At 42.0% G+C, this 27,399-nt stretch overlaps 1 pseudogene; it reads right to left on the reverse strand.

Annotated features, from left to right (window-relative positions):
* LOC139750869 (organic cation transporter protein-like) overlaps positions 1-27,399 on the reverse strand; it is a 249,495-nt pseudogene that overhangs the window by 203,261 nt on the left and 18,835 nt on the right.

Raw genomic sequence — 27,399 nt, forward strand, 5'->3', positions numbered from 1 at the left:
TGGAGCAAACGCAAATTCTGTTACGCTACAGAGGATAGGCTATTGCCCGAGGTTCCCGCCCGACATGTGGGAAAACATCGAGAAAACCTTATCTACTTAACCAAACAAAAAGTGGCTTGATAAAACTGTAAGCTTAGACATCTCAGTAAATCTTGCCACCACAAGAATGTTGAACAGCTAAAGAAATTCGTTGAAGTCTTGCACAATGTGAGAAGCAAAGTTTTTTCAAAATGCGAGGACAAGCAGAGTTCTGAAGGTGAGTCACCCATGGCGGACTTAATGGGTGAAAAATGAAAATAAAAAGAGGTGTTTTATCAGGGGGAGAGACAGCTATATAGTACCGTCGGAACGAAAAACGAAAAGGTTAAAAGACATTTACTTTTGGCTGTAGAGCCAAATGCATCAATACCACTTCCACAGTTAGGTTACTTTTCAAATACCTAACACAAAGTGAAAACAGTTGTCAGTTGTCTGGGGCGATGTTTGAGTTCTTCTCATATGGAACAAATCATCTTCACACATGAAATGCGTATGCAAATTTTGCACGTAAAAAAAATAATAATACATTTGGATTCAGATCTTCCAACCGTGCACTATTCTAGGCATGAGAGCACTTGTTCAGTAACAAGAGGAACAAACCGCCACGGGCGGGTATCTGTAGCCTAGCTCTACAGTACCATTGTACACGTAGCCTATCAACCACAACATGATGGCGTCAACATCATCACCTGGCAGCAAGTATCAGCACTTTACGAGAAATCAAAATGAACTTGTGCAGCCTTTATTACTTATCTCTTCGGAGCTAGAATTTTGTTTGTTACTGTTCACCACTATGTCTTGCGTCAGGTAACCCATGTTTCCTCCTACCTCGATCACATTCTCGTGAGATCCACGGGGCGAAATCTTAACCACAAAACCACGAATGTTTTTTCAGTCTTGAAAGTTGTTTGATCTATGTAAGGTATCAATAGCTTTTGGGTCAAAGATTATTACAAGCTCGACTAAGTGGATGGAATTCGCCATCTTAAATCATGTAATCATTCTCTTTTGTAACAATCTGTAACCTCAAAACAGACTTTAAGTAAGGAATAAAGTTAAGGTTGCGTTCAATTCATTATCTTAGTAAATGAAAAAAATCTAGACATGATCTGGTTCTCAGTGAGCTGTGAATTCAATTTTATAGTGTCTTGTTCGATCTTGGGATTGTATCGTGGCCATTACTGTTCATTATCGAGAATTAGGCCTACTTCATTCATATTCAGCATAGTTTAGGGTAAGACCACTTGATACTAATTTGTTTAGGCCTACTATTTATGGAGAAATTAACTATACAGACTAAAGATGCCATATCATGACAGTTTATCACAGAAGTGACGTTTGTAAAGAGATAAACAAAACGCCAGCATAAATGCTTGACAGTAACGCTGACTTCCTTTACAACGTACAATATAACAACATGAGAGATCATGGCATTTAAATTACTTGTTGCACGTATTAGCTCAATCATTTAATCAAAATAATGTATCTGCGATCAATAAAATTCTGCCAGTTCCACCAAAACAGACACATTCCAAGGTGGAATTATGTGATGTTTCCTTGTAAACAAGACCCCAGTTTTATGCCAATGTCACTGCCAGCACTAACAACTATATCCATCAGATGTTTGCTAACACTGTTTGCAATGTTAAGAATTATACACATCAAAGTGCATGCTCTTTTATCTGGTGAAAACCATCATGCATAATCATAAAAGTGAATTTCCTGAATAACCACTAAAAATTTCAAAAGTACCTTTAAGATGTTTAAAAGCTGCCTGGCCCTTCCCTGTAATCATAAAAACTGAAAATGTTAGTCTCTTTAGTGATCATATATTTCCAATTAGATGTCATACAGCCTTAAGAAGTTTATGAGAAAGAAAACAAAGAAAATTAAGTGTCTATGTTGGTACTTACACATAAAATATGAAATATACATGAAGAAAGTCCATCGTCCGACTCCCAGTTGCGTTAACAAACTGTCAAAACTTTTGTACTCCATTTTTGCAGCGGTGTTCCAATGATGGCCAACCAATGAACTGTGTGTTAGCGTTGTGCTGGACGAGGCGATACGGGATATAGATGAGTGAGGGGTATCACAGAGCTGGTGGTGATCTAGTCACGATTGTTTCTTGCGAGGTGAGCGTCGGTGACAGACGGACAACGGTATATCCTTGCAGCCGCCGCCCAGCCGTGTTGTCCGAGTGACCTCGAAGTCCACAGTAGGTTACTGCCTGCCGCCCGTTTGTCGGTCACAGTGTACTACGGGCCCAGCCTGGCCACACCTGAGGAACAAGAATTGTGTCATTAGCATTATACAATGGCTTATATAAAAGCTTCTTTCAAAGTGGCGGTAAAACAGTGAATCTACAAAAACTTCTGGGCCTCAGCTTTTGACCTACATAAGCTTCTCCTCCAAACACCACCTGAAATATCAGTTTATCAGTGAGCGACTTACCACTACAATCGTATTAAGACTTGACTTAACCCGTCGGTCGTTCATTGCACCTCTTTGACAATAATCTCTACGCTGTCGAAACCCAAAGAAGTAACTTGCCATCAATGTTCCTCACCGCTAAGCCCGCCTATAATCCATCTCAGATAAGCTGAAATATTTGAACATACGCCACGCGCATGATGAGCCCAAGAACCTACTGCAAAATGCTAATGGTGATGTTATGTTGAAAGCATTGTTTATCCCATACCTATCCCGTTGCTCTTACCTTTGGATCTCCCCTATCTATCCCATACCTGAAGCTTAGGAAGCCGTGGTGTAGCTGTTGCCTGCAGTCGTGCTAAATCTCTGGCACTGGGCAGGAGACTCGTGCAATCAGATGAAGTCTCCCGCAACGGACATTATAAATCTCCCGCACTGTGACCACTCAACGCTTCAAAAGCGAACACCGTCACTTTGAGTATGCCGCTTAATGTCCTTCCCTTTTGCCGTGAGGACCACAATTATGCACCCCTCAGTTGATGTGATTTGTTTCGCACTCTTTTACTGTCACTGAGTTCCATGAACTTACGCATTACTTGGCGATCTATGAAACCTTCCCAGGCGTCCTCGGAACTGTTTGGCTCCTCAGTAAGCCATGATAGGCAAGGGTAGTACATCTTTGTCCAATCTTTCTAATAATTTGTCGTATACTGGACTTTGACGCAAGTTGGTTGGTCGCGCTATCCATTTCACTAAACTCTCACGCTCCTAGGATCTTCTAACCTTTGCAGCTCAGTGAATGTAACTCTATAATTATGCCTGAAGTTTCATGGAACAAATGTACCCCCGCCAGTTTTTCGTTAAAGAGAGACCCGGATGTCTCCTTCCTCAGCCTGTGGTCTGCTGGAGCTGGTGGGGTGCATCGTGTCCACCAACGTTCTTTGCCGCCTGGTGAACTAGCAGTAGCGCACGATTGTAACGTCTGTGGATCGGGCGGGGACATCCAACTCCTTAGGCATAGCGGTGCGACCCTCGAGCATGCTGGTACCACCTTTGAGCATGATGGTGCCACTCTTGAGCATGATGCTACTACCCTTGAGCATGATAGTATCACCCCTGAGCATGATGAACCACCTCAGAGCATGATGGTACCACCCTTGAGCATGATAGTATCACCCTGAGCATGATGGTACCACCCTTGAGCATGATGGTATCACCCCTGAGCATGATGGTACCACTCAAGCATGATAGTACCACCCTTGAGCATAACAGTACCACCCAAACAAGCTTGGTGCCACCCTTGGGCATGATGGCACCACCCCTGAGCATGATGGTACCCACCCTGAGCACGATGGTACCACCTTGAGCATGATGGTACCACCCTTGAGCATGATGGTACCACCCCTGAGCACGATGGAACTACCCTTGAGCACGATGGTACCACCCTTGAGCATGATGGTACCACCCATGAGCATAATGATGCCACCCTTGAGCATGATGATGCCACCCCTAAGCATGATGGTGCCACTCAAACAATGGTACCACCCCTGAGCATGATGGTACCACCATGGAGTATGATAGTATCACCCTTGAGCATTATGGTACCACCCTTGAGCATGATTGTACCACCCATGAGCATAATGGTACCATTCATGAGCATGACTACCATCCTAGAGCATTATGGTACCACCCTTGAGCATAATGGTACCACCCTTGAGCACGATGGTACCACCCTTGAGCATGATGGTACCAACCTTGAGCATGATGGTACCACCCTTGAGCATGATGATACCACCCTTGAGCATGATGGTACCAACCTTGAGCATGATGGTACCACCCTTGAGCATGATGATACCACCCTTGAGCACGATGGTACCACCCTTGAGCATGATGGTACCACCCTTGAGCATGATGGTACCACCCTTGAGCATGATGGTACCACCCTTGAGTATAATGGCCTATCCTTTGACCTGACCCTTATTGAAACAAGGCCAATATACCCAAGGGTCGTACCACTTTCCTCAAGTGTCATAATATCATGCTCAGTGGTTTATATAGTAAAGGTAAAGTAGGTTCATTCACCTCACCACCACGGCAGGCCTACGGAGTTGGTTGTGGTTGGGAGAAGTATAGTAGCAGGTTATACTACCCTAGTGGATCCGATTGCACCTTACAAGTTAAGCCTCGCACGTAACTGTAATTCTATAGAGCCCTTGTATCGCTCAGAAAACCCGCCATGTCCACCGGGTGGGACCACAGACCAAAGAGGGTGGTGATGTGAATAAATGAAATGATAAATGAATAATGGTTTAGTGGATGTAGGCCTAATAGGCGATCGCGGAGTAGAATGTGGACGAAATATGAAGCCATGACACCTTCAGACCCTCAGGCGCGTTAACTGTAAACACAGGCTAGGCTTGACGTACGTCTCTGTGGCGAAAGAACGTCACACCTTCCCCAAATGTAATAGGTTTAACAGAATAGGAAAAAAATAGGCCCATTGGTGTCGTCGGGCCTGAGCTAGCCTGTCATCATGGCTCAGTACACAAATTTAACAAGTGTTCGTTAGACCATGCGATGTCACGTTCGTTGCAAAGCACTGTGTACAATCCCCACCTCTTTCCATCAAAGATACATTGAAACATTAACCTTGCTGTTCATAGAATTGATTTTCAATTGATGTAAATATCTAAAGCGAATTATGTGAATGTGTGTGTGTGTGTGTGTGTGTGTGTGTGTGTGTGTGTGTGTGTGTACAGATTCGTCAGTTCAAGTTCTGTATCGTCCTTTTTCAAAGAATCGTTCTAGGTTGTGCCATTATTGGCACAGGTCGGGTGTGTGTATGCGATTGGTGCTTGCGATTACTAGTTTGAGATGGGAAAAGAGGTTTACGCGTGTGTGTGTGTGTGTGTGTGTGTGTGTGTGTGTGTATGTAAGATGTACAAATGAGTTTGAACGACTTCCAATGTGCGCTAGCAGTGCTACTTACAAGCCACTGACAAATGTGTAAATGTGGCCCAACTCACTAGTGGCATCTGAAAACCGTCACCTTAGCTGTGAGGACATAAAACTGCGGAAGTTGAATTGGCGAGATTATCTCTATTGCCGTTGAAGGATTTGGGGTCCAGAATGGTGCGATAGGGAATAAAGCCCCCAAGCGTTCCTGAATCAAGAATATGGAAGGTCTAAGCATCGAGTATCCTTGAGGTAGACTGAAAAATAACAAGAACATTTTGTACACTCGCCCACTCGAGATACATACCTGTTCCATCACATCAGTCAATTGATATTTTTGTACCCTCGTCACCGTAGCGGAGGGGCATGATTTCATGTCCTGAAAACATTCGGTCTGTGGAGTTTTTATAGGAAACACCCTCTTACTCTGTGCTTGGTGGGGGGAGGAAACTACTAAACGCGAGAATTGATATCTGAATCTAGTTTTCCTAATGACACCTTGGATATTCAAAATATATCAGCGATCAAGATAATGGTAAATGGTTCTGCCTTCAGGAAATGAATGTGGACATCAGAAAGAATATGGACGAGGCCCTAAGGAACGCCTGAAACGTTACGTAACAATCTAAATGTTCGATTTACAAACAATGATGATAACCACATTGAGCAAAGAATACCTACTTCATCATACCTGAACTGATGTTTCATTATCAACAAATTCCAACAAAGTCATATATGCATAAAGGGATTTCTTCGAATAATTCATCATTACTTACATGTATTCGTCATTTACAAAATGGTTTAGTGTATATATTCGGTGTGACTACTATAGAGACGTATCATGAGCATTCTAGAAAAAAATGGGGAAAAATTATTTGGTTCTAATTAATCTTTATCAGACATGAACAGTTTTAATATCAGTACGGTCACGCTGACATTTTTTTATTCTTATAATGATGGAGTAGGTATCATGTTTTTACACAAGGATTTTTTTTTTGTATCAAAGAAGCAAAGAATAAAATGTCGTGGGTTTAAAATCAATATCAATGGTTTCAATATTTTTCTTTCTGAAATTGCTCACACTTTCACAGTCTAATTTTTAATGTCTGTAAAATCGTTGTATGTATAAAACCAATTCCATCATTAGTAATGGTTTCATTTCTTTCTTTCTGAAATTGCTCACACTTTCACACTTTAATATCTAATGTCTGTGAAATTGTTGAATGTATAAAACAGCGATTTTCAACGACACTAATAATATTAAATTTCGAGTCTTGTTGCCTAGCTGGCATCTTTGGACCAGCAGCAGCAGACGACTCAGCATAGTCATACTATTCAGTGTGTGGCCGTCAACATTCACGGTCAGTCCGCCATCATAAGTTCAATAAACATGTATTAAAGTCCTCCCCAACCAACCTCTCCGACGTGTCTCAAGGACTAGGCTGCTAGGCAGAATTAGGGTATTTCAAAACCTACATCCATCCATATCTCGATTCTTTTTTCACTAGTCTCATTGAAAGGTTAACTCGCATGGTTCTTAGAATGTTGCAGTTTACTCATGATACAGGCCCTCAATTTGACACTCTTGCACTACATGTGAAGCCTCACTTAAAGCGGCGTCTTGAGGGACCAGTCTTCCTTGACAGAAAATAAACCTTTTCACTGTGGGTTAGCCAGGTCCTCCTCCTTAACCAAGCACACACTTCTTGCTTCCTGCTTCACATCCTTATATGAGATAATGGCACAGACGAAGTGCTACTCATATATGTTCATTCCATCACCCCTTGCGCATGACTACGATTCAGGTCATAGGTAAGGGTATCCCATCATACACAGTGGTCTTACTGTCGTGGTTACGGTATACTATATGTGCAAAGTATGGAAGAACTCCGCACACCCATTTCCCAGCACAGCGAATTAAGAGGCTAACGAGAAGCAGACTCGTAAATGTTGCAGTTTACTCATTATACAGGCCCTCAATTTGACACTCTTGCACAACATGTGAAGCCTCACTTACACGGCGTCTTGCATTTTGCCTGTAGATCTCACAGTGAGCTCGTGTGTGATGCTGCATGTCAGTCGACCCATCACAAGTCTCCTGCCCCGTGTTGATACGTCCCCTATCACACTTAGACGTGTTATAATGATTAATCTTATGGCTAATCACTGGTCAGCCTGAGTATGAAATTCATAGAGATGAGAAAGCGAAAAGTCAAGGGATGGAATGCCGTCTCCCGTGAGCTTCAAGCAATGTACGACCAAGAAGGATAGGCTAATGCTGGTGGTTGGGTAACAACAGCCAAAACTTCGTAGTCTCAACCATCGTCATAAGTCGTCGTAAACTAGTCTGGAAACGCTTCCGTCATCGCTGTGTCCCTTGATAACACGCAATTTTCTTCATACATCACCTGAAAGAGTGCTTGATTTTCGTTCCCTTTACAAACAGGTAAATCTCTGGCCAGGCCGCTACTATGATGATGATATTAAGGTATGAATATACATATCTTTAAAGCTTCACTTATAATAAAATCCACCTGCAGTAACTCACTCCCTACAGTAGTGAACTCTATGATAATGCCTCCTTTAACAAAGATCAAACAGCAGAAGTATATCCAAGTTGAAGACGTAAGCACATATAAGTCTCGTGAGGTATTGTAGTAACGGACCTAACATAACTTGTCTCACATGTTCCGGAGGTATGTACAAACTAAAATTAAAACTCTCTTGGTTTCTAGGGGGAACAGTAAGCGTAGCACCGGCTTGGACACCCCGGGCTACATCTTTCTAAATGTGGCCCGACCTACAAAAGAGGGTAGAAAAACAGTGGCGTCTTCACCCAGCCTCGATGTTTTAAGAAAGTGGGGTGAGCGGCGGTGGTTGGAGAAGGGATGATAGGGGTAAAGCGATGGAGTGCAATATCAAGCCATGGGTTAACATGGTCTCCACTTGTTAGACTGCACTGCCTACTTCCTGCTTCCTTTTGTATTTCCTTTTCTAATCTTTTAAATTCTTCCGTTCAACCTTTTCCCTTAGCTTCCCACTTTGTTGACACTTGGGATTAATACTCCCTTCCCCTTGAGTAACAACAACCACTTACATATGAAGACTGTATAGGGTCTTAGAATTATCTTTAACACCTGGAGGTGTGAGAAATTATTCGGATGGTAAATAATATTTGACTTTGACAGCCTTAATGACCTTGGCAACCGTTAGGCATAAATCCGAGCCAAACAACCTACCTCCAATCTTTTTTTTTTTTTTTCATTGTGTCTGACGCCCTCATTTCTCCTGGCTTTACCAGTTCATGGCCATCAAATCTGATATCATGTGATACACTTGGTTTACTCCGATTTCGCCGCTGGTATTTGCGCAGTGGCAGTCAGTCACTGTGAGTGCACCAAGTCAACCCCTGGAGTGCAAAAGAGCAGCACTTGTGTTAACAAGTGCTGCTCTCCTGCCTTTCGCTGCTCTGATCAGCTTCTTCCTCTATACCAAGGTGATTACTATATATAAACAGCTTTATAAAGATTAATGTACCGAGGACGAACAAATGAAAAATTACTTGTTAATGCACCCCAACCTGGTTTAACTATTTATTTCGTGTATGTGCAGTGGGAAACAGCTAACGTAAATCTTGGGTTGTATGTGTTGATAGTACAAGGAATCGTCCTAATAAGCCAATACTTTATTCTTATAGAGTCGATTATGTAGTTTGGTGTCACCAAACCTTATCATGATAGTTGTCAGACTGGCGGCCCGTCATTAGAAAATAAATTTCATAACATAGTCGTTCTTAATTTACAATGCAATTATTGACTACGACTGCTAATTTGGTCACGAAGTCAGAAATGGATACAGACGAGTTAAACTTCCATATTTGCGGGTGATATATTGATTTTTTCCGTCACTTGATAGCACAATCAACAATCATGTGAACGTCTAAAGAAATATCATATATATATATATATATATATATATATATATATATATATATATATATATATATATATATATGTATATATATATATATATATAATGCCTCTGTTAAGGTACAACAATGGCGTCCTAGCTACGTTCTTCGTTGCACGAAAGTGCACTTGGGAGCCTATCGTGTTTCATTTTCCCAATGGACTCAGGAATATGCTTGATCGCGCGCAAAATTGTGATCCTTTCCAATATATATATATATATATATATATATATATATATATATATATATATTATCCCTGGGGATAGGGGAGAAAGAATACTTCCCACGTATTCCCTGCGTGTCGTAGAAGGCGACTAAAATGGGAGGGAGCGGGGGGCTGGAAATCCTCCCCTCTTTTTTTTTTTTTAATTTTCGAAAAGAAGGAACAGAGAAGGGGGCCAGGTGAGGATGTTCCCTCAGAGGCCCAGTCCTCTGTTCTTAACGCTACCTAGCTAATGCGGGAAATGGCGAATAGTTTGAAAAAAAAGATATATATATATATATATATATATATATATATATATATATATATATATATATATATATATATATATATTATTTTTGTCATTATGTAAAACAATGGCTTAACATGTTTAAACTTTGCTCAGAATGTTGTACCTTACCAAAGGCATTAGTATCTTGCCTTATCAGACTGGTTATTTGGGCTTGAACTTATGAAGTGCTCGGGTCATTACGACTGCCAGAAGTCAAGTTATAACCACCATCCGGTAATTCTTTAACAACTTCTTCAGGTGTTAAGGGTACTTGTAAGAGTGCATACGTCCTGTGTACACGACCCGTGCGTCCGAGTTCGTAATTATCGAACTGCTGACACCGTTACTTCCGTGGCTATTGTTATCGCCCGAGTGGTTCCTCTGTTGTGTCTGACTACAAACAGCTGTGCGTTATGATGATCTTCGCCTTCCTTGGAGTCTTCTGTTGATCATCATCCTTTCGTAAATTTCTGGCTGCCGGTCCTCAACCATCTTGTGAAGATCATAACTTTCTCCTTAGTCTGATTTCATAATCTAAGCGAATGTCTTATTTCATATTTTCTCCTTTTTTTTTTTTTTTGAAAGTGGCACAGCGATTGCACCCCCAGTGTGGCACACAGCACCGAGCCTTGTGTGCCAAGTGCAGAAAACTTGACATAGTTTTGGTCGCGGCTCCAGCTAGTCACCCACGTCGGGGGTCTATAACCCACCGCTGCTGGGTCTTGTATAATGCGTTACATCAGACACAACACGTGCCACCCAAGCCTGTGATGGCACACACACACACACACACACCAGAGGACCGGCCCTCCCACTAACCAAGACTCCTCCGCCAGGGAAGAGAGCTGCTCCATCTTCCACCCCACGTGACCCGTAATCAGACAGATGTTATAGGCACTGGTCATACCAGAGATAAAACACGTTATACCCATACAGTCGGAGGGCCGAGCGTCACATGACAGCAGCCGATATCCAGCTTGGTGATGGTGTGTCTTTCTAAGAGCAACGACTGTAAGCAGAATGACAATATGTGACAAATCCTTCCTCGTTGGCCTGCAGATGCTGAGTGCCGTTTAGACACGGTGATATACATACCTGTCCTTTTGGCTTTATTTTCGTCGTATGTGTGTGTGGGGGACGCGTGGAATTAATTCTGATTCGATAATGTGAGTCGGCCAGAACCATTAAACCCCTCACGTGTTTACCATACATGACTTTATAACGTTTACTTGTTGATTATGATCAAATTCAACAACAACCATACGTGCACGAAAGTTATATTTATTTGAATTTTTTTGTATTTATCAGACGTGTGTGTGTCCCGGACGTTGGCTGAACGACAGATAATGATATCTAATCAAAGCCAATAAACGTACAGAAACACTGACTTCTGTATAACTGTTTACAGACGTTTACAATTATTCATATTTCGATCATTTCATTTCCGCAAGCGTTCGTAATAACCAACGTTCCACAGTTCACATCCAACTTAGAGTAACGTCCAGTTTTGCCATAAGGATTCCCTCCTGTATGTCAAGGTGTAGTGTAGACCTGAGTGAGTGGATTATCCGTACCTCATACCGAACTCGGCCATACGACATTTGAGGCTCAGGATGAGAAAGGCAGCAAACAATACACGAAATGATTTATGATGTAAGGGAAAACATGTTACTTCGTGGCATCACATGGAAGACAAGACTCGAGTCTAAGGCCTGGAACATTATGAGACGAGGGTCGTACCGTCGTGTTCAAAGGTCGCACTCTCGTCCTTACAGCTCGTACCGTCACGTTCAACTATAGGCGAGACGGTGCAACGAGTTGACTACAATGTTTTTTGCCAAGTTGGTAAAACGATTGGATATATCCTGGCCTTCCTCCAGTAGCTATCCTCTCCTATGACCAGCGTAGTGACTCAAGTCCCTGATGATTATCATTGCTTTATAGCGACTAAGAAGACAGGTAAAACCTCCTCCAGTGGAAGGTCGTCTAGAGCGAAAGAGAAAAAGTGACAGAAAAATCATTTGATATCAGCTATGGTTCCCCAGGCGTCTGTAGACCTGCCGCTTCAGAGTAGGAAGGTTATATGAAGAGGGGAAAGGTGAGAGGAGGAAGAGATTCCATATCTTAGTTGTTCGGGAGAAGGAGGTATCATAACGGTCGGTCCTCGACTGGCCAGACGTTCACATAGAAACTGTGGGAAGCAGCGGCCAAACGCATGCCACTAGGCCAAAACTTTGGGGTTGGGGAACCCATGCACACAGTTCACGAGAATAATGGCCAAAATGATACCTACAGAAGAGAGAGAGAGAGAGAGAGAGAGAGAGAGAGAGAGAGAGAGAGAGAGAGAGAGAGAGAGAGAGAGAGAGAGAGAGAGAGAGAGAGAGAGAGAGAGTGTGTGTGTACGGCAACATCGTAGCGTAAAGAAAGGAAAAGTTGGAGAGAGGTGATGCCAGAAGAATCAAGGAAGGAAAGGTTGGAGAGGTGATAATAGAATTAATGAGAAACAGAACGAGACGGAGAACGGGAAGGAAAGTGTTAATCAAAATCACCAGCAGAAGAGTGAGCTGGGTTAGACATTGAAGAGGGATCATTTCTGGAGAGAGGAAAGAGAGTAGGTGACAGGACAGTACTCAGAGGAATACCTCTGTTGGTAGGGTAAGGGCGTGGGGAGAAGTTGCTCCATCACTGACGACTGCAATACAACGACTAAAGACGAAGCTACTGAATCAAGGAACAGGGAGAAACATAAAAAAAAAAAAAAACAAAGGAGAGGAGTTCAGAGGGCAAAGACTTATGCAACACCCTGTTAAATGCTTTCGAGATGTCGAGAGCTATAATATAAATCTTACCATAATCCCTCAGAGAGATGGACCAATGGTGAGTCACGTAGGAGGGATCACCATCAAAAGTAGAACTGTGAAACCCATGCTGGGGGTCAGAAAGAAGGGAATGGGATTCTAATAAGTGTTTGAGACACTGAGTTGAATATTTGAAAACAATTTGGAGACAGCGGAGGTGAAAACAATGGGGCGAGGGTTGGAAGGTTTCGAGCAGTCTCCTTTCAGAGGGACTTGGCCTACACCAAGGCATGCTTCCATGAGAAAGGAAAAGTCCCTTTCTACAACAGAGGCGAAACAGGCGAGCAAGGACCAGAGCCAGCTCAGAGGCACACTCCCCTAAGGCTCGTGAAGGTATGCCATCTGGCACCGTGTCTAACCGGAGCCGAGAAGGTACTTGGATGAACTTGCTCAAGGAATTTACATGAGATGGTATAGGTTCAGCGTGTGGAGGATGGTGGCGGAGGATAAGATGAAGAATCACCCAGACTTGAGTTTGAGAAGCAATTACCAAACAGCGTAGCTTCATCAGTTGGTAGGTTAGCTATATATATATATATATATATATATATATATATATATATATATATATATATATATATATATATATATATATATATATATATATATATGCATTGACCAGGTCGGGGAAGAAGAGGAGAGGTTGAACAACAAATGTTAATGGAGTTTGGTTGAGGACCAGAGAAGATTTGTGGGTAGAGTGGAGTCAGCACCCTTTCCTTTCAAGAAGATTCGTTTGACTTTACGAAAAACAGCTTTTTCAGTGATCAAGAAGAGAAATTGTAGAGAAATTCAGGGGTAGGAGATAGAATTTCATAGCCTGTGGAGGCATTGTGCCTGTTGCAATAGGCGTCAGAGCAGAAACCATCAAACTAGGATTGGGGGAGAAAGATTTGAAACAAGATGGGATGTAGGACTCCATTCCAGAAAACCTCCGCTATGCGTTCAGCACGCAACACGGGGGCGGGATGTCCCGGCCAGCTGAGCGACAAACCTATCTTAGAGAAAGTTATAGAAACCACGTAGTGATGGCCATTGAGCTCTCCCAGGCCGTCAAAGTTGGCATTTCGAGTAGGGGATAGAGGGTAAAGACGTGCTTGACGAGCATGTTCAGGTCTTCAGTTGGCTCCCATAACATGACGTTGACGGACTATACGACCTTGACAGTCGATCAGGCCCGAAGCTCAAACAACCAACCATCCAACAAGGTATTAATTACTTCCTGCCACTGATATTATCATCAAGTAATATCTACTATCATTAATCCTATGATTACTTTCATTACCACCAGTGCTATCATTGTAGTCACTGCTACAGTCATCACTCGCATCAATAGTATGGTAAGGATAGGACCAAAATGAAGAGAAGATGGGTGGAAGGTGTGGAATGCGAAGTAATGTATTGGGTGTCCGGCGTTCGCTGGCAACTCAACATGGCTGTTGTTGGGTTTCAAAATACTCCCGACGTGCGTCAGTCACCCAGCATCATCATTACAGGTCGGGGAGCACAGAGTTCGTGGCGTGGGCATAAAACATGCTTAGTTAACGAAGCGCTGTAGTTTGACGCACAGTAGTAATAATAATTATAGAGAAAAAATGGTAATTTATCCTTATTCAGTTATGTATTTATTGATAGAGTTAAATCATATATGGTATTCATTCAGACAATATTCAGTGTATATATATATATATATATATATATATATATATATATATATATATATATATCCTAACCTAAGCCAGGGACGCAGTTTATCAAGCAACCCGGGTCTAGAGGAAGATGAACAGCTGGGTTGACAGTGAACCGAATGCCGCAACCCATGCGCTCGACCCTCCGGGCAGCCTGTTAATGCGTCGCGATCATCATCGCTAACCGCTGCACCACGGAGATCCAGTGAACGGTTAGGATCCCCCTACCAGAAAAGTAACCATTATTCCGAGAGGGACGTAAGTCTCTTGGCAAATCCGCAGGTGATGCCTTACTCTCTGAAGAGCAGATATAGAAAACGAGTCTTAAGCTGTACCACCACCACCTAACCCACAGTCTTAAATCCCAACAAAGCGTGTAGTGCTTTGAATCAAGAGGGATGGATTATCCTAAAGTAAAAGCACATTAGACCAAATTGGTTAACGTTTTAGGAATCAATTCGTACCGCTTTCGTCGCAGTCTATCGACTGAAATAGGAACAGACACTGATGGTGTTCCAAAGTGACTAACGAATGTCCCGCCGCTTCGGACAATCGAAGACATCCCTCCACCCGGGGCTTGTTTGGATCATACGGACCTTCCATTTGGTTAATAGATTTATATATAAACCAATTACAAGCTTGCGTAGGTAGGTAAGGAAAATTATATATATATGTAACTTACGTATTTCTTTGTTGTTTTCTCCGCGTCACCAGACTGTCTCTTCGTTTCCCAGTCTAAAAAGAAAAAAAAAAATCACATGAGCACCACAATATGGGCACTTTTATCTTATCAATTAATTGATTTTCTAAAAAGGGAAGGAAACCAACAAGTCTTGGTCCTGAAATAGACGACACAGTTCAAAACCAGTAAAATCACAACCTTCACGCATTTCTCCCTAGATGAAACGCCGGAACAGACAGCAAAACAAGCATATATAATCAGTTGTATAAGGAAGATATCGATATTCATCAGATTCCTAACCCTAATGGACGTTCCAATCCTTTACTAAATATTTCGCCAGTCCATCTAAAGGTGTCAGATTCGATCTAAAGGGAACCCAGTTCTAATCGTGGAGATGTCAGATCCTCTTAAAGACACAGGCTACCACATCTATCCCAGTGTTTTCCTATTGTCTTCCTCTCGACACTATCACAGATGCCGGTAACCACTAGCAACGAAAATACTAGTATACATTCTCTAAAAAGATTCGAACCCAGGACGTTTTGTGTTGTATTCGGGAACGCTAACCACAAGGCAATGACCACCCCTAATAAGGAAATGACTATATTCGTGTTCACATACCTCTGCGTTTGTACAGTAAGATTCTGTAAAATCCTAACTGTTGGCAATGTGAGGCTGATGGGATTTGACCGGTGTACACCCAGTTGCTAATGGATGTGAGACGAAGGATATTTGATTACTTATAATCGAATAGTCATTTCCCTATTAGGGGTGATCAGACCCTAGCCGTTAGCGTTCCCGAATACCACGCAAAAGGTCCTGGGTTCGAATCCTGGCTGTTGGAGGGTATTATGCGTTCAATGAAAGTGCGCGTTCATATGCACTATACTCGTGTTCATATACCCCCGCGTTTGTACAGTAAGGTTCTTTAAAATGCTAACTGCTGGTAAAGTGAACCTGATGGGATTTGACCGGTGTAGACCCCGTTGGTCATGGATGTGACACGAAGGGTACTCGATCACTTCTAATCGAAAAGTCATTTCCCTATTATGAGCAATCACAGCCTAGCCGATAGCTTTCCGAATGCCACGCAAAATGTCCTGGGTTCGAATCCTGGCTGTTGAAGGACATTATGTGTTCTATGGAAGTGCGCGTTCACATGTACTATATTCGTGTTCATATACCTCTGCGTTTGTACTATGTAAATTGCAAACTGCTGGTAATGTGAGCGAAACCACAGCTCCCTTTAGACATCCATGCCCCACAAAACTTTCCATGGTTTACCCCAGACGCTTCACATGCCCTGGTTCAATCCATTGAGAGCACGTCGGCCCCGGTATACCACATCGTTCCAATTCACTCTATTCCTTGCACACCTTTCACCCTCCTGCATGTTCAGGCCCCGATCGCTCAAAATCTTTTTCACTCCATCCTTCCACCTCCACTTTGGTCTCCCACTTCTCGTTCCCTCCACCTCTGACACATATATCCTCTTGGTCAATCTTTCCTCACTCATTCTCTCCATGTGACCAAACCATTTCAATACACCATCTTCTGCTCTCTCAACCACACTCTTTTTATTACCACACATCTTTCTTACCCTTTCATTACTTACTCGATCAAACCACCTCACACCACACATTGTCCTCAAACATCTCATTTCCAACACATCCACCCTCCTCCGCACAACCCTATCTATAGCCCACGCCTCGCAACCATATAACATTGTTGGAACCACTATTCCTTCAAACATACCCATTTTTGTTTTCCGATATAATGTTCTCGCCTTCCACACATCTTGCAACGCTCCCAGAACATTCGCCCCCTCCCCCACCCTGTGATTCACTTCCGTCTCCATGGTTCCATCCGCTGAAAAATCCACTCCCAGATATCTAAAACACTTCACTTACACCAGTTTTTTTTTTTTCCAATCAAACTTACCTCCCAATTGACTTGTCCCTCAACCCTACTGTACCTAATAACCTTGCTCTTATTCACAGTTACCCTCAGCTTTCTTCGTTCACAAACTTTACCAAACTCAGTCACCAGCTTCTGCAGTTTCTCACCCGAATCAGCCACCAGCGCTGTATCATCAGCGAACAACTGACTCACTTCCCAAGCCCTCTCATTCATAACAGACTGCATACTTGCCTTTCTCTACAAAAACTCTTGCATTCACCTCCCTAACCCTATCCATAAACAAATTAAACATCCATGGAGTCATCACGCACCCCTGCCGCAAACAAACATTCACTGAAAACCAATCACTTTCCTCTCTTCCTACTCGTACACATGCCTTACATCCTTGATAAAAACTTTTCACTGCTTCTAGCAACTTGCCTCTCACACCATATATTCTTAATACCTTCCACAGAGCATCTCTATCAACTTCATCATATGCCTTCTCCAGATCCATAAATGCTACATACAAATCCATTTGTTTTTCTAAGTATTTCTCACATACATTCTTCATAGCAAACACCTGATCCATACATCCTCTACCACTTCTGACACCACACTGCTCTTCCCCAATCTGATGCTCTGTACATGCCTTCACCCTCTCAATTCCAAAAGAAGAAACAGAGAAGGCGGCTACGTGAGGATATAAGCTCTCAGGCTCAGTCCCCTGTTCTTAAAGCTACTTCGCTAACGCGGGAAATGGCGAATATATATATATATATATATATATATATATATATATATATATATATATATATATATATATATATTACCTTAGTCACCATTAATCTAAATGACAGTAAGAGCAGCTGGGTCTGTCTAGGAGCAGGCTGCCCTGTCCAGGATTCGAACCAAGGCAGTGCCAACCTCTGCTCCATAAACGGCCGGTAATGCATCCCTCAGAAGTCAAATGAAAACTCCACTGAGATTCGCTGGGAAATGGATCAAGAAATACCGAATATCAAGCATATAATATGACCAGCATATGACAGTGAGGCAGATAGCTATTCCGATAGTCTTGAAGAGAAATAGAAAAAAAAAATCAGCGTAGGAAGCAGCAGGGGGTTCGAAAAATGAAGCCTAAATGAAATTGGTCTGAACCCGTATCATCGCCTCCTGTCCACCCTCGCTCCCCTCACAGCCACCACCCGCAATCACAGTGTTACCACATCGTCATCGAAAGCACCTGACGAAATGCAGGTTCCAAGCTCAATCTTATCATTTCTATCAATAAAAACATACGATGCCCTTGGCCACCTGCTTAACGAAGTCATTGACCATACTATGAACTAACGAGACTACATTATCTAGGGTCCGAGCTGCGCGGCGGGGGAGGTGAGCAGTTGGCCTAGTGACGGGTACAACCCTGTCTCCGAGGCCGCCGACACCGCCGTCATTAGTGAGGGTGGGGGATTGGGGCTGGCGGTGGGGAGAGGGGGCTGCACGTGTGCGTGTGAACACGTGGCAGGTACATGGAGCCCCTTGTTGCGAGGCTGGGGCGCAGCACACAGCCCTGGCCATCACCAGACAGTGTATCATGACTCGTGTCTTCTGCTGGTGAGGGAAATGCTCCCGCCATCCAACCTAATTTTTCGGGACCCATTCCTTGTTTAGTTCTTAGTTCTTGTGATGTACCATTAGATTCTGTAGCCTCTCCTCATTTCTTCTCCACATAGAGGAGGACAATGTGAGAAAATTTCTGATACCATATGGGGGAGGAATGGGATGTATTTAGGGAATCAGTGATGGATTGCGCAAAAGATGCTTGTGGCATGAGAAGAGTGGGAGGTGGGCTGTTTAGAAAGGGTAGTGAGTGGTGGGATGAAGAAGTAAGAGTATTAGTGAAAGAGAAGAGAGAGGCATTTGGACGATTTTTGCAGGGAAAAAATGCAATTGAGTGGGAGAAGTATAAAAGAAAGAGACAGGAGGTCAAGAGAAAGGTGCAAGAGGTGAAAAAGAGGGCAAATGAGAGTTGGGGTGAGAGACTATCAGTAAATTTTAGGGAGAATAAAAAGATGTTCTGGAAGGAGGTAAATAGGGTGCGTAAGACAAGGGAGCAAATGGGAACTTCAGTGAAGGGCGTAAATGGGGAGGTGATAACAAGTAGCGGTGATGTGAGAAGGAGGTGGAATGAGTATTTTGAAGGTTTGTTGAATGTGTCTGATGACAGAGTGGCAGATATAGGGTGTTTTGGTCGAGGTGGTGTGCAAAGTGAGAGGGTTAGGGAAAATGATTTGGTAAACAGAGAAGAGGTAGTAAAAGCTTTGCGGAAGATGAAAGCCGGCAAGGCAGCAGGTTTGGATGGTATTGCAGTGGAATTTATTAAAAAAGGGGGTGACTGTATTGTTGACTGGTTGGTAAGGTTATTTAATGTATGTATGACTCATGGTGAGGTGCCTGAGGATTGGCGGAATGCGTGCATAGTGCCATTGTACAAAGGCAAAGGGGATAAGAGTGAGTGCTCAAATTACAGAGGTATAAGTTTGTTGAGTATTCCTGGTAAATTATATGGGAGGGTATTGATTGAGAGGGTGAAGGCATGTACAGAACATCAGATTGGGGAAGAGCAGTGCGGTTTCAGAAGTGGTAGAGGATGTGTGGATCAGGTGTTTGCTTTGAAGAATGTATGTGAGAAATACTTAGAAAAGCAAATGGATTTGTATGTAGCATTTATGGATCTGGAGAAGGCATATGATAGAGTTGATAGGGATGCTCTGTGGAAGGTATTAAGAATATATGGTGTGGGAGGCAAGTTGTTAGAAGCAGTGAAAAGTTTTTATCGAGGATGTAAGGCATGTGTACGTGTAGGAAGAGAGGAAAGTGATTGGTTCTCAGTGAATGTAGGTTTGCGGCAGGGGTGTGTGATGTCTCCATGGTTGTTTAATTTGTTTATGGATGGGGTTGTAAGGGAGGTAAATGCAAGAGTCCTGGAAAGAGGGGCAAGTATGAAGTCTGTTGGGGATGAGAGAGCTTGGGAAGTGAGTCAGTTGTTGTTCGCTGATGATACAGCGCTGGTGGCTGATTCATGTGAGAAACTGCAGAAGCTGGTGACTGAGTTTGGTAAAGTGTGTGGAAGAAGAAAGTTGAGAGTAAATGTGAATAAGAGCAAGGTTATTAGGTACAGTAGGGGTGAGGGTCAAGTCAATTGGGAGGTGAGTTTGAATGGAGAAAAACTGGAGGAAGTGAAGTGTTTTAGATATCTGGGAGTGGATCTGTCAGCGGATGGAACCATGGAAGCGGAAGTGGATCATAGGGTGGGGGAGGGGGCGAAAATTTTTGGGAGCCTTGAAAAATGTGTGGAAGTCGAGAACATTATCTCGGAAAGCAAAAATGGGTATGTTTGAGGGAATAGTGGTTCCAACAATGTTGTATGGTTGCGAGGCGTGGGCTATGGATAGAGATGTGCGCAGGAGGATGGATGTGCTGGAAATGAGATGTTTGAGGACAATGTGTGGTGTGAGGTGGTTTGATCGAGTAAGTAACGTAAGGGTAAGAGAGATGTGTGGAAATAAAAAGAGCGTGGTTGAGAGAGCAGAAGAGGGTGTTTTGAAATGGTTTGGGCACATGGAGAGAATGAGTGAGGAGAGATTAACCAAGAGGATATATGTGTCGGAGGTGGAGGGAACGAGGAGAAGAGGGAGACCAAATTGGAGGTGGAAAGATGGAGTGAAAAAGATTTTGTGTGATCGGGGCCTGAACATGCAGGAGGGTGAAAGGAGGGCAAGAAATAGAGTGAATTGGAGTCATGTGGTATACAGGGGTTGGCGTGCTGTCAGTGGATTGAAGCAAGGCGTGTGAAGCGTCTGGGGTAAACCATGGAAAGCTGTGTAGGTATGTATATTTGCGTGTGTGGACGTGTGTATGTACATGTGTATGTGGGGGGGGGGGGGGGTTGGGCCATTTCTTTCGTCTGTTTCCTTGCGCTACCTCGCAAACGCGGGAGACAGCGACAAAGTATAAAAAAAAAAAAAAAAAAAAAAAAAAATATATATATATATATATATATATATATATATATATATATATATATATATATATAGGCGAGACTAAATACGTTTCTATATATACCATACAACTCTCCGCATCTTGTCTTCACCCCCTTCTTCACTCCTTTTTCACGTTTTCTAGAACATTTGTATAAACATTCTTATTCATTTCGAAGCCGGATTTTTCTCTCCTCAAAACTTCTAGATTATTTTTTGCCCTTTAAAGCCGACCTCGGTAAGAACCCATGCCCGTTACTGGGCCCTTCATCAACGTAAGAATGAAATGAAAACAAGGATGGAACTAAGTTACGTTCAGGGTTCTTTGGTGAGCCACAAATGTTCATAATGATGCAATATTGGATAACCTATGCAGTCGTCATTTTTTTTTTCTTTCTTTTACATCAGTTTCTATATGAATTTCCTTTATGACTGTTTGGCATATTGATATTAAAGTTAAGAGATTATCATAATGATTAGGCTTATCAGGTTTAATGTAAACGATCTCAGCATACCAAAATGTGCGGTGAACTAAGACAGCCGAAATATCATTGGTCATTGATTTTTGGGTATTTGATTTTTGCGTGAACAAAAAGGTTTCCATAATAATAATAATAATAATAAAAATAATAATAATAATGAAGATAATAATAATAATTATAATAATAAAAATAACAATAATAATAATAATAATAGTAATAATAATAATAATAATAATAATAATAATAATCATGGTAACAATGATAATGATAGTTATAATAATAACAATCACAATAATAATAATTTCGATGAGGAAGTCGGATAAGAACCAATTCAGTAAGAAATCGACTAAAGCTGTTCTGGATTGACGAAGAGAGACAATATGAGAATAGTTATAAAAACTTTACCTCTACATCATTTTTGTTTGAACCCTTGCGTGACTAGAATGGATGTTAACCTGCTCGGGATAATGCTAAGTGGTAACGTATCACGTGACCAGGCATTATGAAGCTTTCTGACGCTCATCTTTCATTTCCCTTTAGATGGGCTAATATTTTGGCTAATATGCCTTAGACACTCTATGTAAAATTGGTTAAGTTTATTCATAGTATGGCAACTGTAAATAACAATGCAAATACTGTTTGTGCATCACGGAGAGACAGCTTACCCTCGTGTTGCTTCGTCTATTAATATATATATATATATATGTATATATATATATATATATACATATATATATATATATATATATATATATATATATATATATATATATATATATATATATATATACTCTCCTTTAACATATACTCCTGTGTATTCGTCACCCATTTACCGGCTAGCTGCAAATAGATGAACACCTGGGATGGATGTGGGCCAACTGTCCCGCCCAGGATTTGAACCCAAGCGGCATGCGTTGGTTCATGATCAATAACGCTAACCAATGCACCATGAAGAACCTTCATAGCCTATTTTTGTCGCAGTCCTACGTTGATCCTTGCAGATAACCCGACAACAAATGAAATCCAGTACTGCAGACTAGAAACAACAAAGGCTTAATTTATTTTCAACACGGCGTGAAAACCTGAGATAAAAATAAAAAGGTCACTGGTATTTATTCTAGAGGAATAAAGTTTTAGGTTACCTTAAAGTAGTTAGAGGACATGTAACCCAAACACCATGAAATGAACATTCAAACTCGTAATACAAGTTCCTGGAGAAGACGAAGTAGTCCGGGGACGAGCTTACCTTGCGCGGGAACCTGTTTTCAGTTGTTGGCTCTATGGCACGCACACACATACTTGTCAGGATGATCTAGGTTAGAGCTCAGGCCAAATAGCACCGCACGGGGGGGAAAGGGGTAACATGTACCATCATAACGTACAGTCATCGCCTCAAGAGTGTCTGTGCTCGATGACAGTGCAATTATTTGACCTTGAACTTCGTTCGGCTGCTGGATCAAACTGGTCGGCAACTGCTTATCATTCAAGCTAGGCTTCGCCTCCCCTCGCTCCTCTCATATACATAACTTTAAGTATTTATCTATAGTTTTTTTTTATCTCGTCCTTATCTTCTCAATTAGATGTAAGTTTTTCTCTGTCTTCTTTGAACTCTTCTCCTAGTATAAAGAAAAGATTCCCTTTTTCTATGTTGACACAACTGACCAAGCCTAGGAAACTTGAGTTTCATATGATAGTGAACACTTTAACAAGAGTAGTTTGATTATTCTATCAATCGTCTTTTATGACTTTGTCGGGTCTTTGTACTCAACCAAACGTGATATAGTAAGAAAAAGGACGAAAGATCTCTTCGGTGACATATGTTACTTGGATTTTAAAAGTAATATTTATGTACTGCGTAGAAATGTGCTAACATCAGTATTTCAGCTTTTGAATCAATTCGAAGGAATATTGTCTCCATTTGAATTAGGCTATCCCTGCCATGTTCGATTTTGTTTATGTACATTTTGCTTGCGGTTTTAAAGATGAACAAATTCTATTCTAAGTTTTTCACTCGCAGTCTTAAAGGAATATAACAACTCAAAGTTCACAGACAAATTGAAATCAGTCGTCCTAACAGTGAATGATCAACGTTACAAAACACAAAACCTAGGTTTTCTTTACTATTACTATGGTTTGTGTGATTACTATTTTGTAATACGAGGAAAGAATTTTCACACTCGTGTTGCCCCGTATATGTACTATGTCTTTTACTACCATGTATGTATGCAATCACACATACAGGCCCTCCGTAGTGTAATACCCGCATAGGTTCGAATCATAGTTGCGGCAGCCGGTCCACAGTCTACCCAGCTGTTCATCCTCCCTTAAGAGTTGGCCGATAAAATGGGTACCTGGCTCACGTTAGAAAGACATACATAGTAGTAAAGACATTGTACATATTGAGAGGTAAGAGACGGGGCAACACGAGCGTAAAACTCTCTGCCCATAATACATAAATAGTAGTAACAAATAGTAAACACCCAAGCTTTTGCCTTATTGTGTGTACTGGTTACTGTCACCGCCTCGTTGTGTGTACTGGTTACTGTCCACCTCGTTGTGTGTACTGATTACTGTCCGCCTCGTGTGTACTGGTTACTGTCACCGCCTCGTTGTGTGTACCGGTTACTATCACCGCCTCGTTATGTATACTGGTTACTGTCACTGACTCGTTGTGTGTACTGGTTAAAGGCACTACTTCGTTGTGTGTACTGGTTAGAGGCACAGCCAGGATCATAAAAACTGTCAGCGTCAAGTTATAACCATCAAAACGAACACTTGAACACCTTCATGTGTTCAAGAGTTATATAAGACCGTACACCCTCTCACTGTACATATACATGACCCTCGAACGGTTCGGGTTGTTAAGATAGTGATGAATGAACTGACTGATACCTTGGCTGAAGAAGGAATATGACTAAACTGTTGTAGCGCCCAAATAGATAAAATAGTACTTAAGAGATATGGTGACTGGCATATATGGTACTGATGAGATATGATTGATGTATATGGTACTGATGAGATATGATGACTGGTATATATGGTACTGATGAGGTATGATGACTGGCATATATGGTACTGATGAGATATGATGACTGGCATATATGGTACTGAGGAGGTATGACAGAGAAAAATCTCTCGCAGCGACACCCTAACACCCGTAAACCCGCACAAACGAGAAATAACCATACATCATTCACCATAAGTGACAGTTACAACAGCGTCACCAGAACCATCTGCCACGGCGGCTCTGTCACTTCGGTGTAGCGCAACATCGTCAATAAACTTGCCTCCACCTCCGCTACTGTCGTCAACGTAAGTATTATTCTAGGTATTCATCGTACTTGAGATGATGGTCTATGGCTATGTTGATCTGGATACATGCTATGTGGTTGAGATGGCGATTATGTACTGAAGATTGTATGATGTTATATGTATTTATGACACCGTCAAGGACGTGCGTTGAATTATATATGTATAAGTTGACCTGCACTGGTTATAAGGTAACTGAAAAAGATATAAGAATACTTTTTTTTGGTATGATCTTCTTAATGGTCTGATGAGTGATGTGACTATTATTGGTACTGCATCAATCATGAAAAAGTACGATATTGTGTGGGATTATGTTCGATATATTTAAGTATGGTTTGATAGTATATGACTGGGCTTTGTACTACACCATAAATTGGTATATATTTCTTGTTTCTGTTTTTGTACTGGAGGCTATGAGTGCCTTATATGGCTGAGGATATGATGATGAAATGTAGAGAGGTTAGTGAAATGGAAAATATGAAGTACATATATCCAGTGCAGTTCTGGCTGAACCCCTTCCCATCAAACGGTTTTGCTGTATATTCTATTTTTTTTCTAAGTTAACATTGTCACATTCCTCAACCCGTCTGAAGATCTACGGTACCTTTAATCATTTTCGGGTTCCGTCGTCGCGTTTGATCCGTTATTCTGTATCTTCATATTGTGGATATTCTCATCGTCAACGTCAAGTCTTATTCTAGGGTTTCACTCGCTCTTGCCAGATGATGCGTCTTGCTTTGTCGCCTCTGTGTATACATCGCTATCTTGGTGGAGGTCGATTTGCCTCGCAAATTGTCATGCATTTATATTTTTCACACCGTCCAAGGCCGCTGCGCTTGAATTTTATATGTCATAATGTTCACCCTCCCGCCCGTCGTGTGTATAAAGGAACAAAAAAAAAAAATCTTTTTTTTTTCTTCTTAACTTCTCCGAGAGCTGATGTCACTATTTTCTCCCCGGGTAGCTCATCACATCCTGAAAAAGCCACACTGGTGGGAGTTGTTCCTTATTTAAGTATTTAGTTAGTCCTTACGGGGCTTTCTCACCATCACCATAAATTTGAATATTTTCTTTTTTTCTTTTTTTTTACGTTGGAGGCTCTAGTCACATCATGGCTGAGGCATAATTGAAATATAGAGAGGTTAGTGAAAGGAAAAATGAAGACACAAGGGAAAGCATCTACGAATTTTGGAGGAAGCGAAAAACCTGTCTTTTGAAATGTGTCAAGTCATAGTTATTGGGAAACACATGAGAGGCTGCAGAGTTCTAAACTTCGAGGTGCACGGAAAGAAACAGTCATCAAAACGGCCCACCCTTGGGGTGCCAACGGCCCTACAGTAATCATGTGACGCAGCAGCTTGCCGAGTATTGCGTGGTCTAGCTAGTAGTGGGGGGCACAGAAGCAGACAGTTCTCGGGAGCAAAAACCAAAGAACTACCTAACGGAGAGGGAAAGTGAACCAACACTGCGACGTAGGGCAAGCGGGTCATGTTTTAAAGTTAGTCTGGGACAATTCATAAGGTGGACCGCTTTCGACTCTACTTTGTCAAGCATAGATGCAAAGGTATAACCACCCTAGGTGTGAGAGCAGTACTCCGTACAGGGACAGAGCAATCCTTCGTGTAAACTTGTTTAGGAGAAAACAAATTTCGACGTATATACAGAACTCTCAGTTTCTTAGAGGCAAACTTCGCCATTTCTGCAATGTGGGGTTTATTCAAGCAAGAGTGGAAATGATAACAAGTATTTCCATCGAGTTAAGAGATGAAACTGTCAAACCGTCAAATGACAGAGGAAAGTTATGAGTAATTTTCGATGGAGAGATGGGTTGGAAATGGGTCTTGAAGACATTAAACTCAACCAAATTTCGTCTACCCCAGTGAGGTTATCCTGTCCAAGTCTAAATCTACTGAAAAAGTTGTGTCGAGACGGGATGCAGATCGAGTGAGAGGAGATGGAGCAGAGCTGAAAGATGTGAAGGAATGCAGTGTTGAGTCGTCAGCGTATGAGTGCATTGGGCTATTTTGTGGAAGAAAGGAAATCGTTAGTATCATTCAGCCAGGCAGTACCCGAGACACGTATCTCAACCGAGCAAGCCACACACCACGACAGGAGGAGCCACGTGTGTAGAGATTTGTATGACTTTAGAATTATCTTGAACACTAGGAAAAAAGTCTTTAAGAGCTATTGACTGGTGGTTATCACATGATATTCATGGCCTTAATGATCATGTTGTTCAGTCAACAGGCCGAACCCGCTCACACTGATACATGTCAGCACCTTCACACACACACACACACACACACACACACACACACACACACACACAACAACACACACACACATGCTAATTCTGTGCTCACAGCACATTTACAGCCTTAGATATTTCCTTTTCACATCAGTGACACTTATCTCTCCCACGACCACTGGTTCTACATAGCCACACCAAATCACACTCCCATCTTAAAGTTCTTTGATTACGTTATTTTTTCCCTTCGTATACATTCTTCATGTTTATTTGAAAACTTTGTCATGCCACCTGAATAA

Source organism: Panulirus ornatus, chromosome 1 (genome assembly GCF_036320965.1).
Source record: "Panulirus ornatus isolate Po-2019 chromosome 1, ASM3632096v1, whole genome shotgun sequence".
In the NCBI taxonomy this organism is placed as follows: domain Eukaryota; kingdom Metazoa; phylum Arthropoda; class Malacostraca; order Decapoda; family Palinuridae; genus Panulirus; species Panulirus ornatus.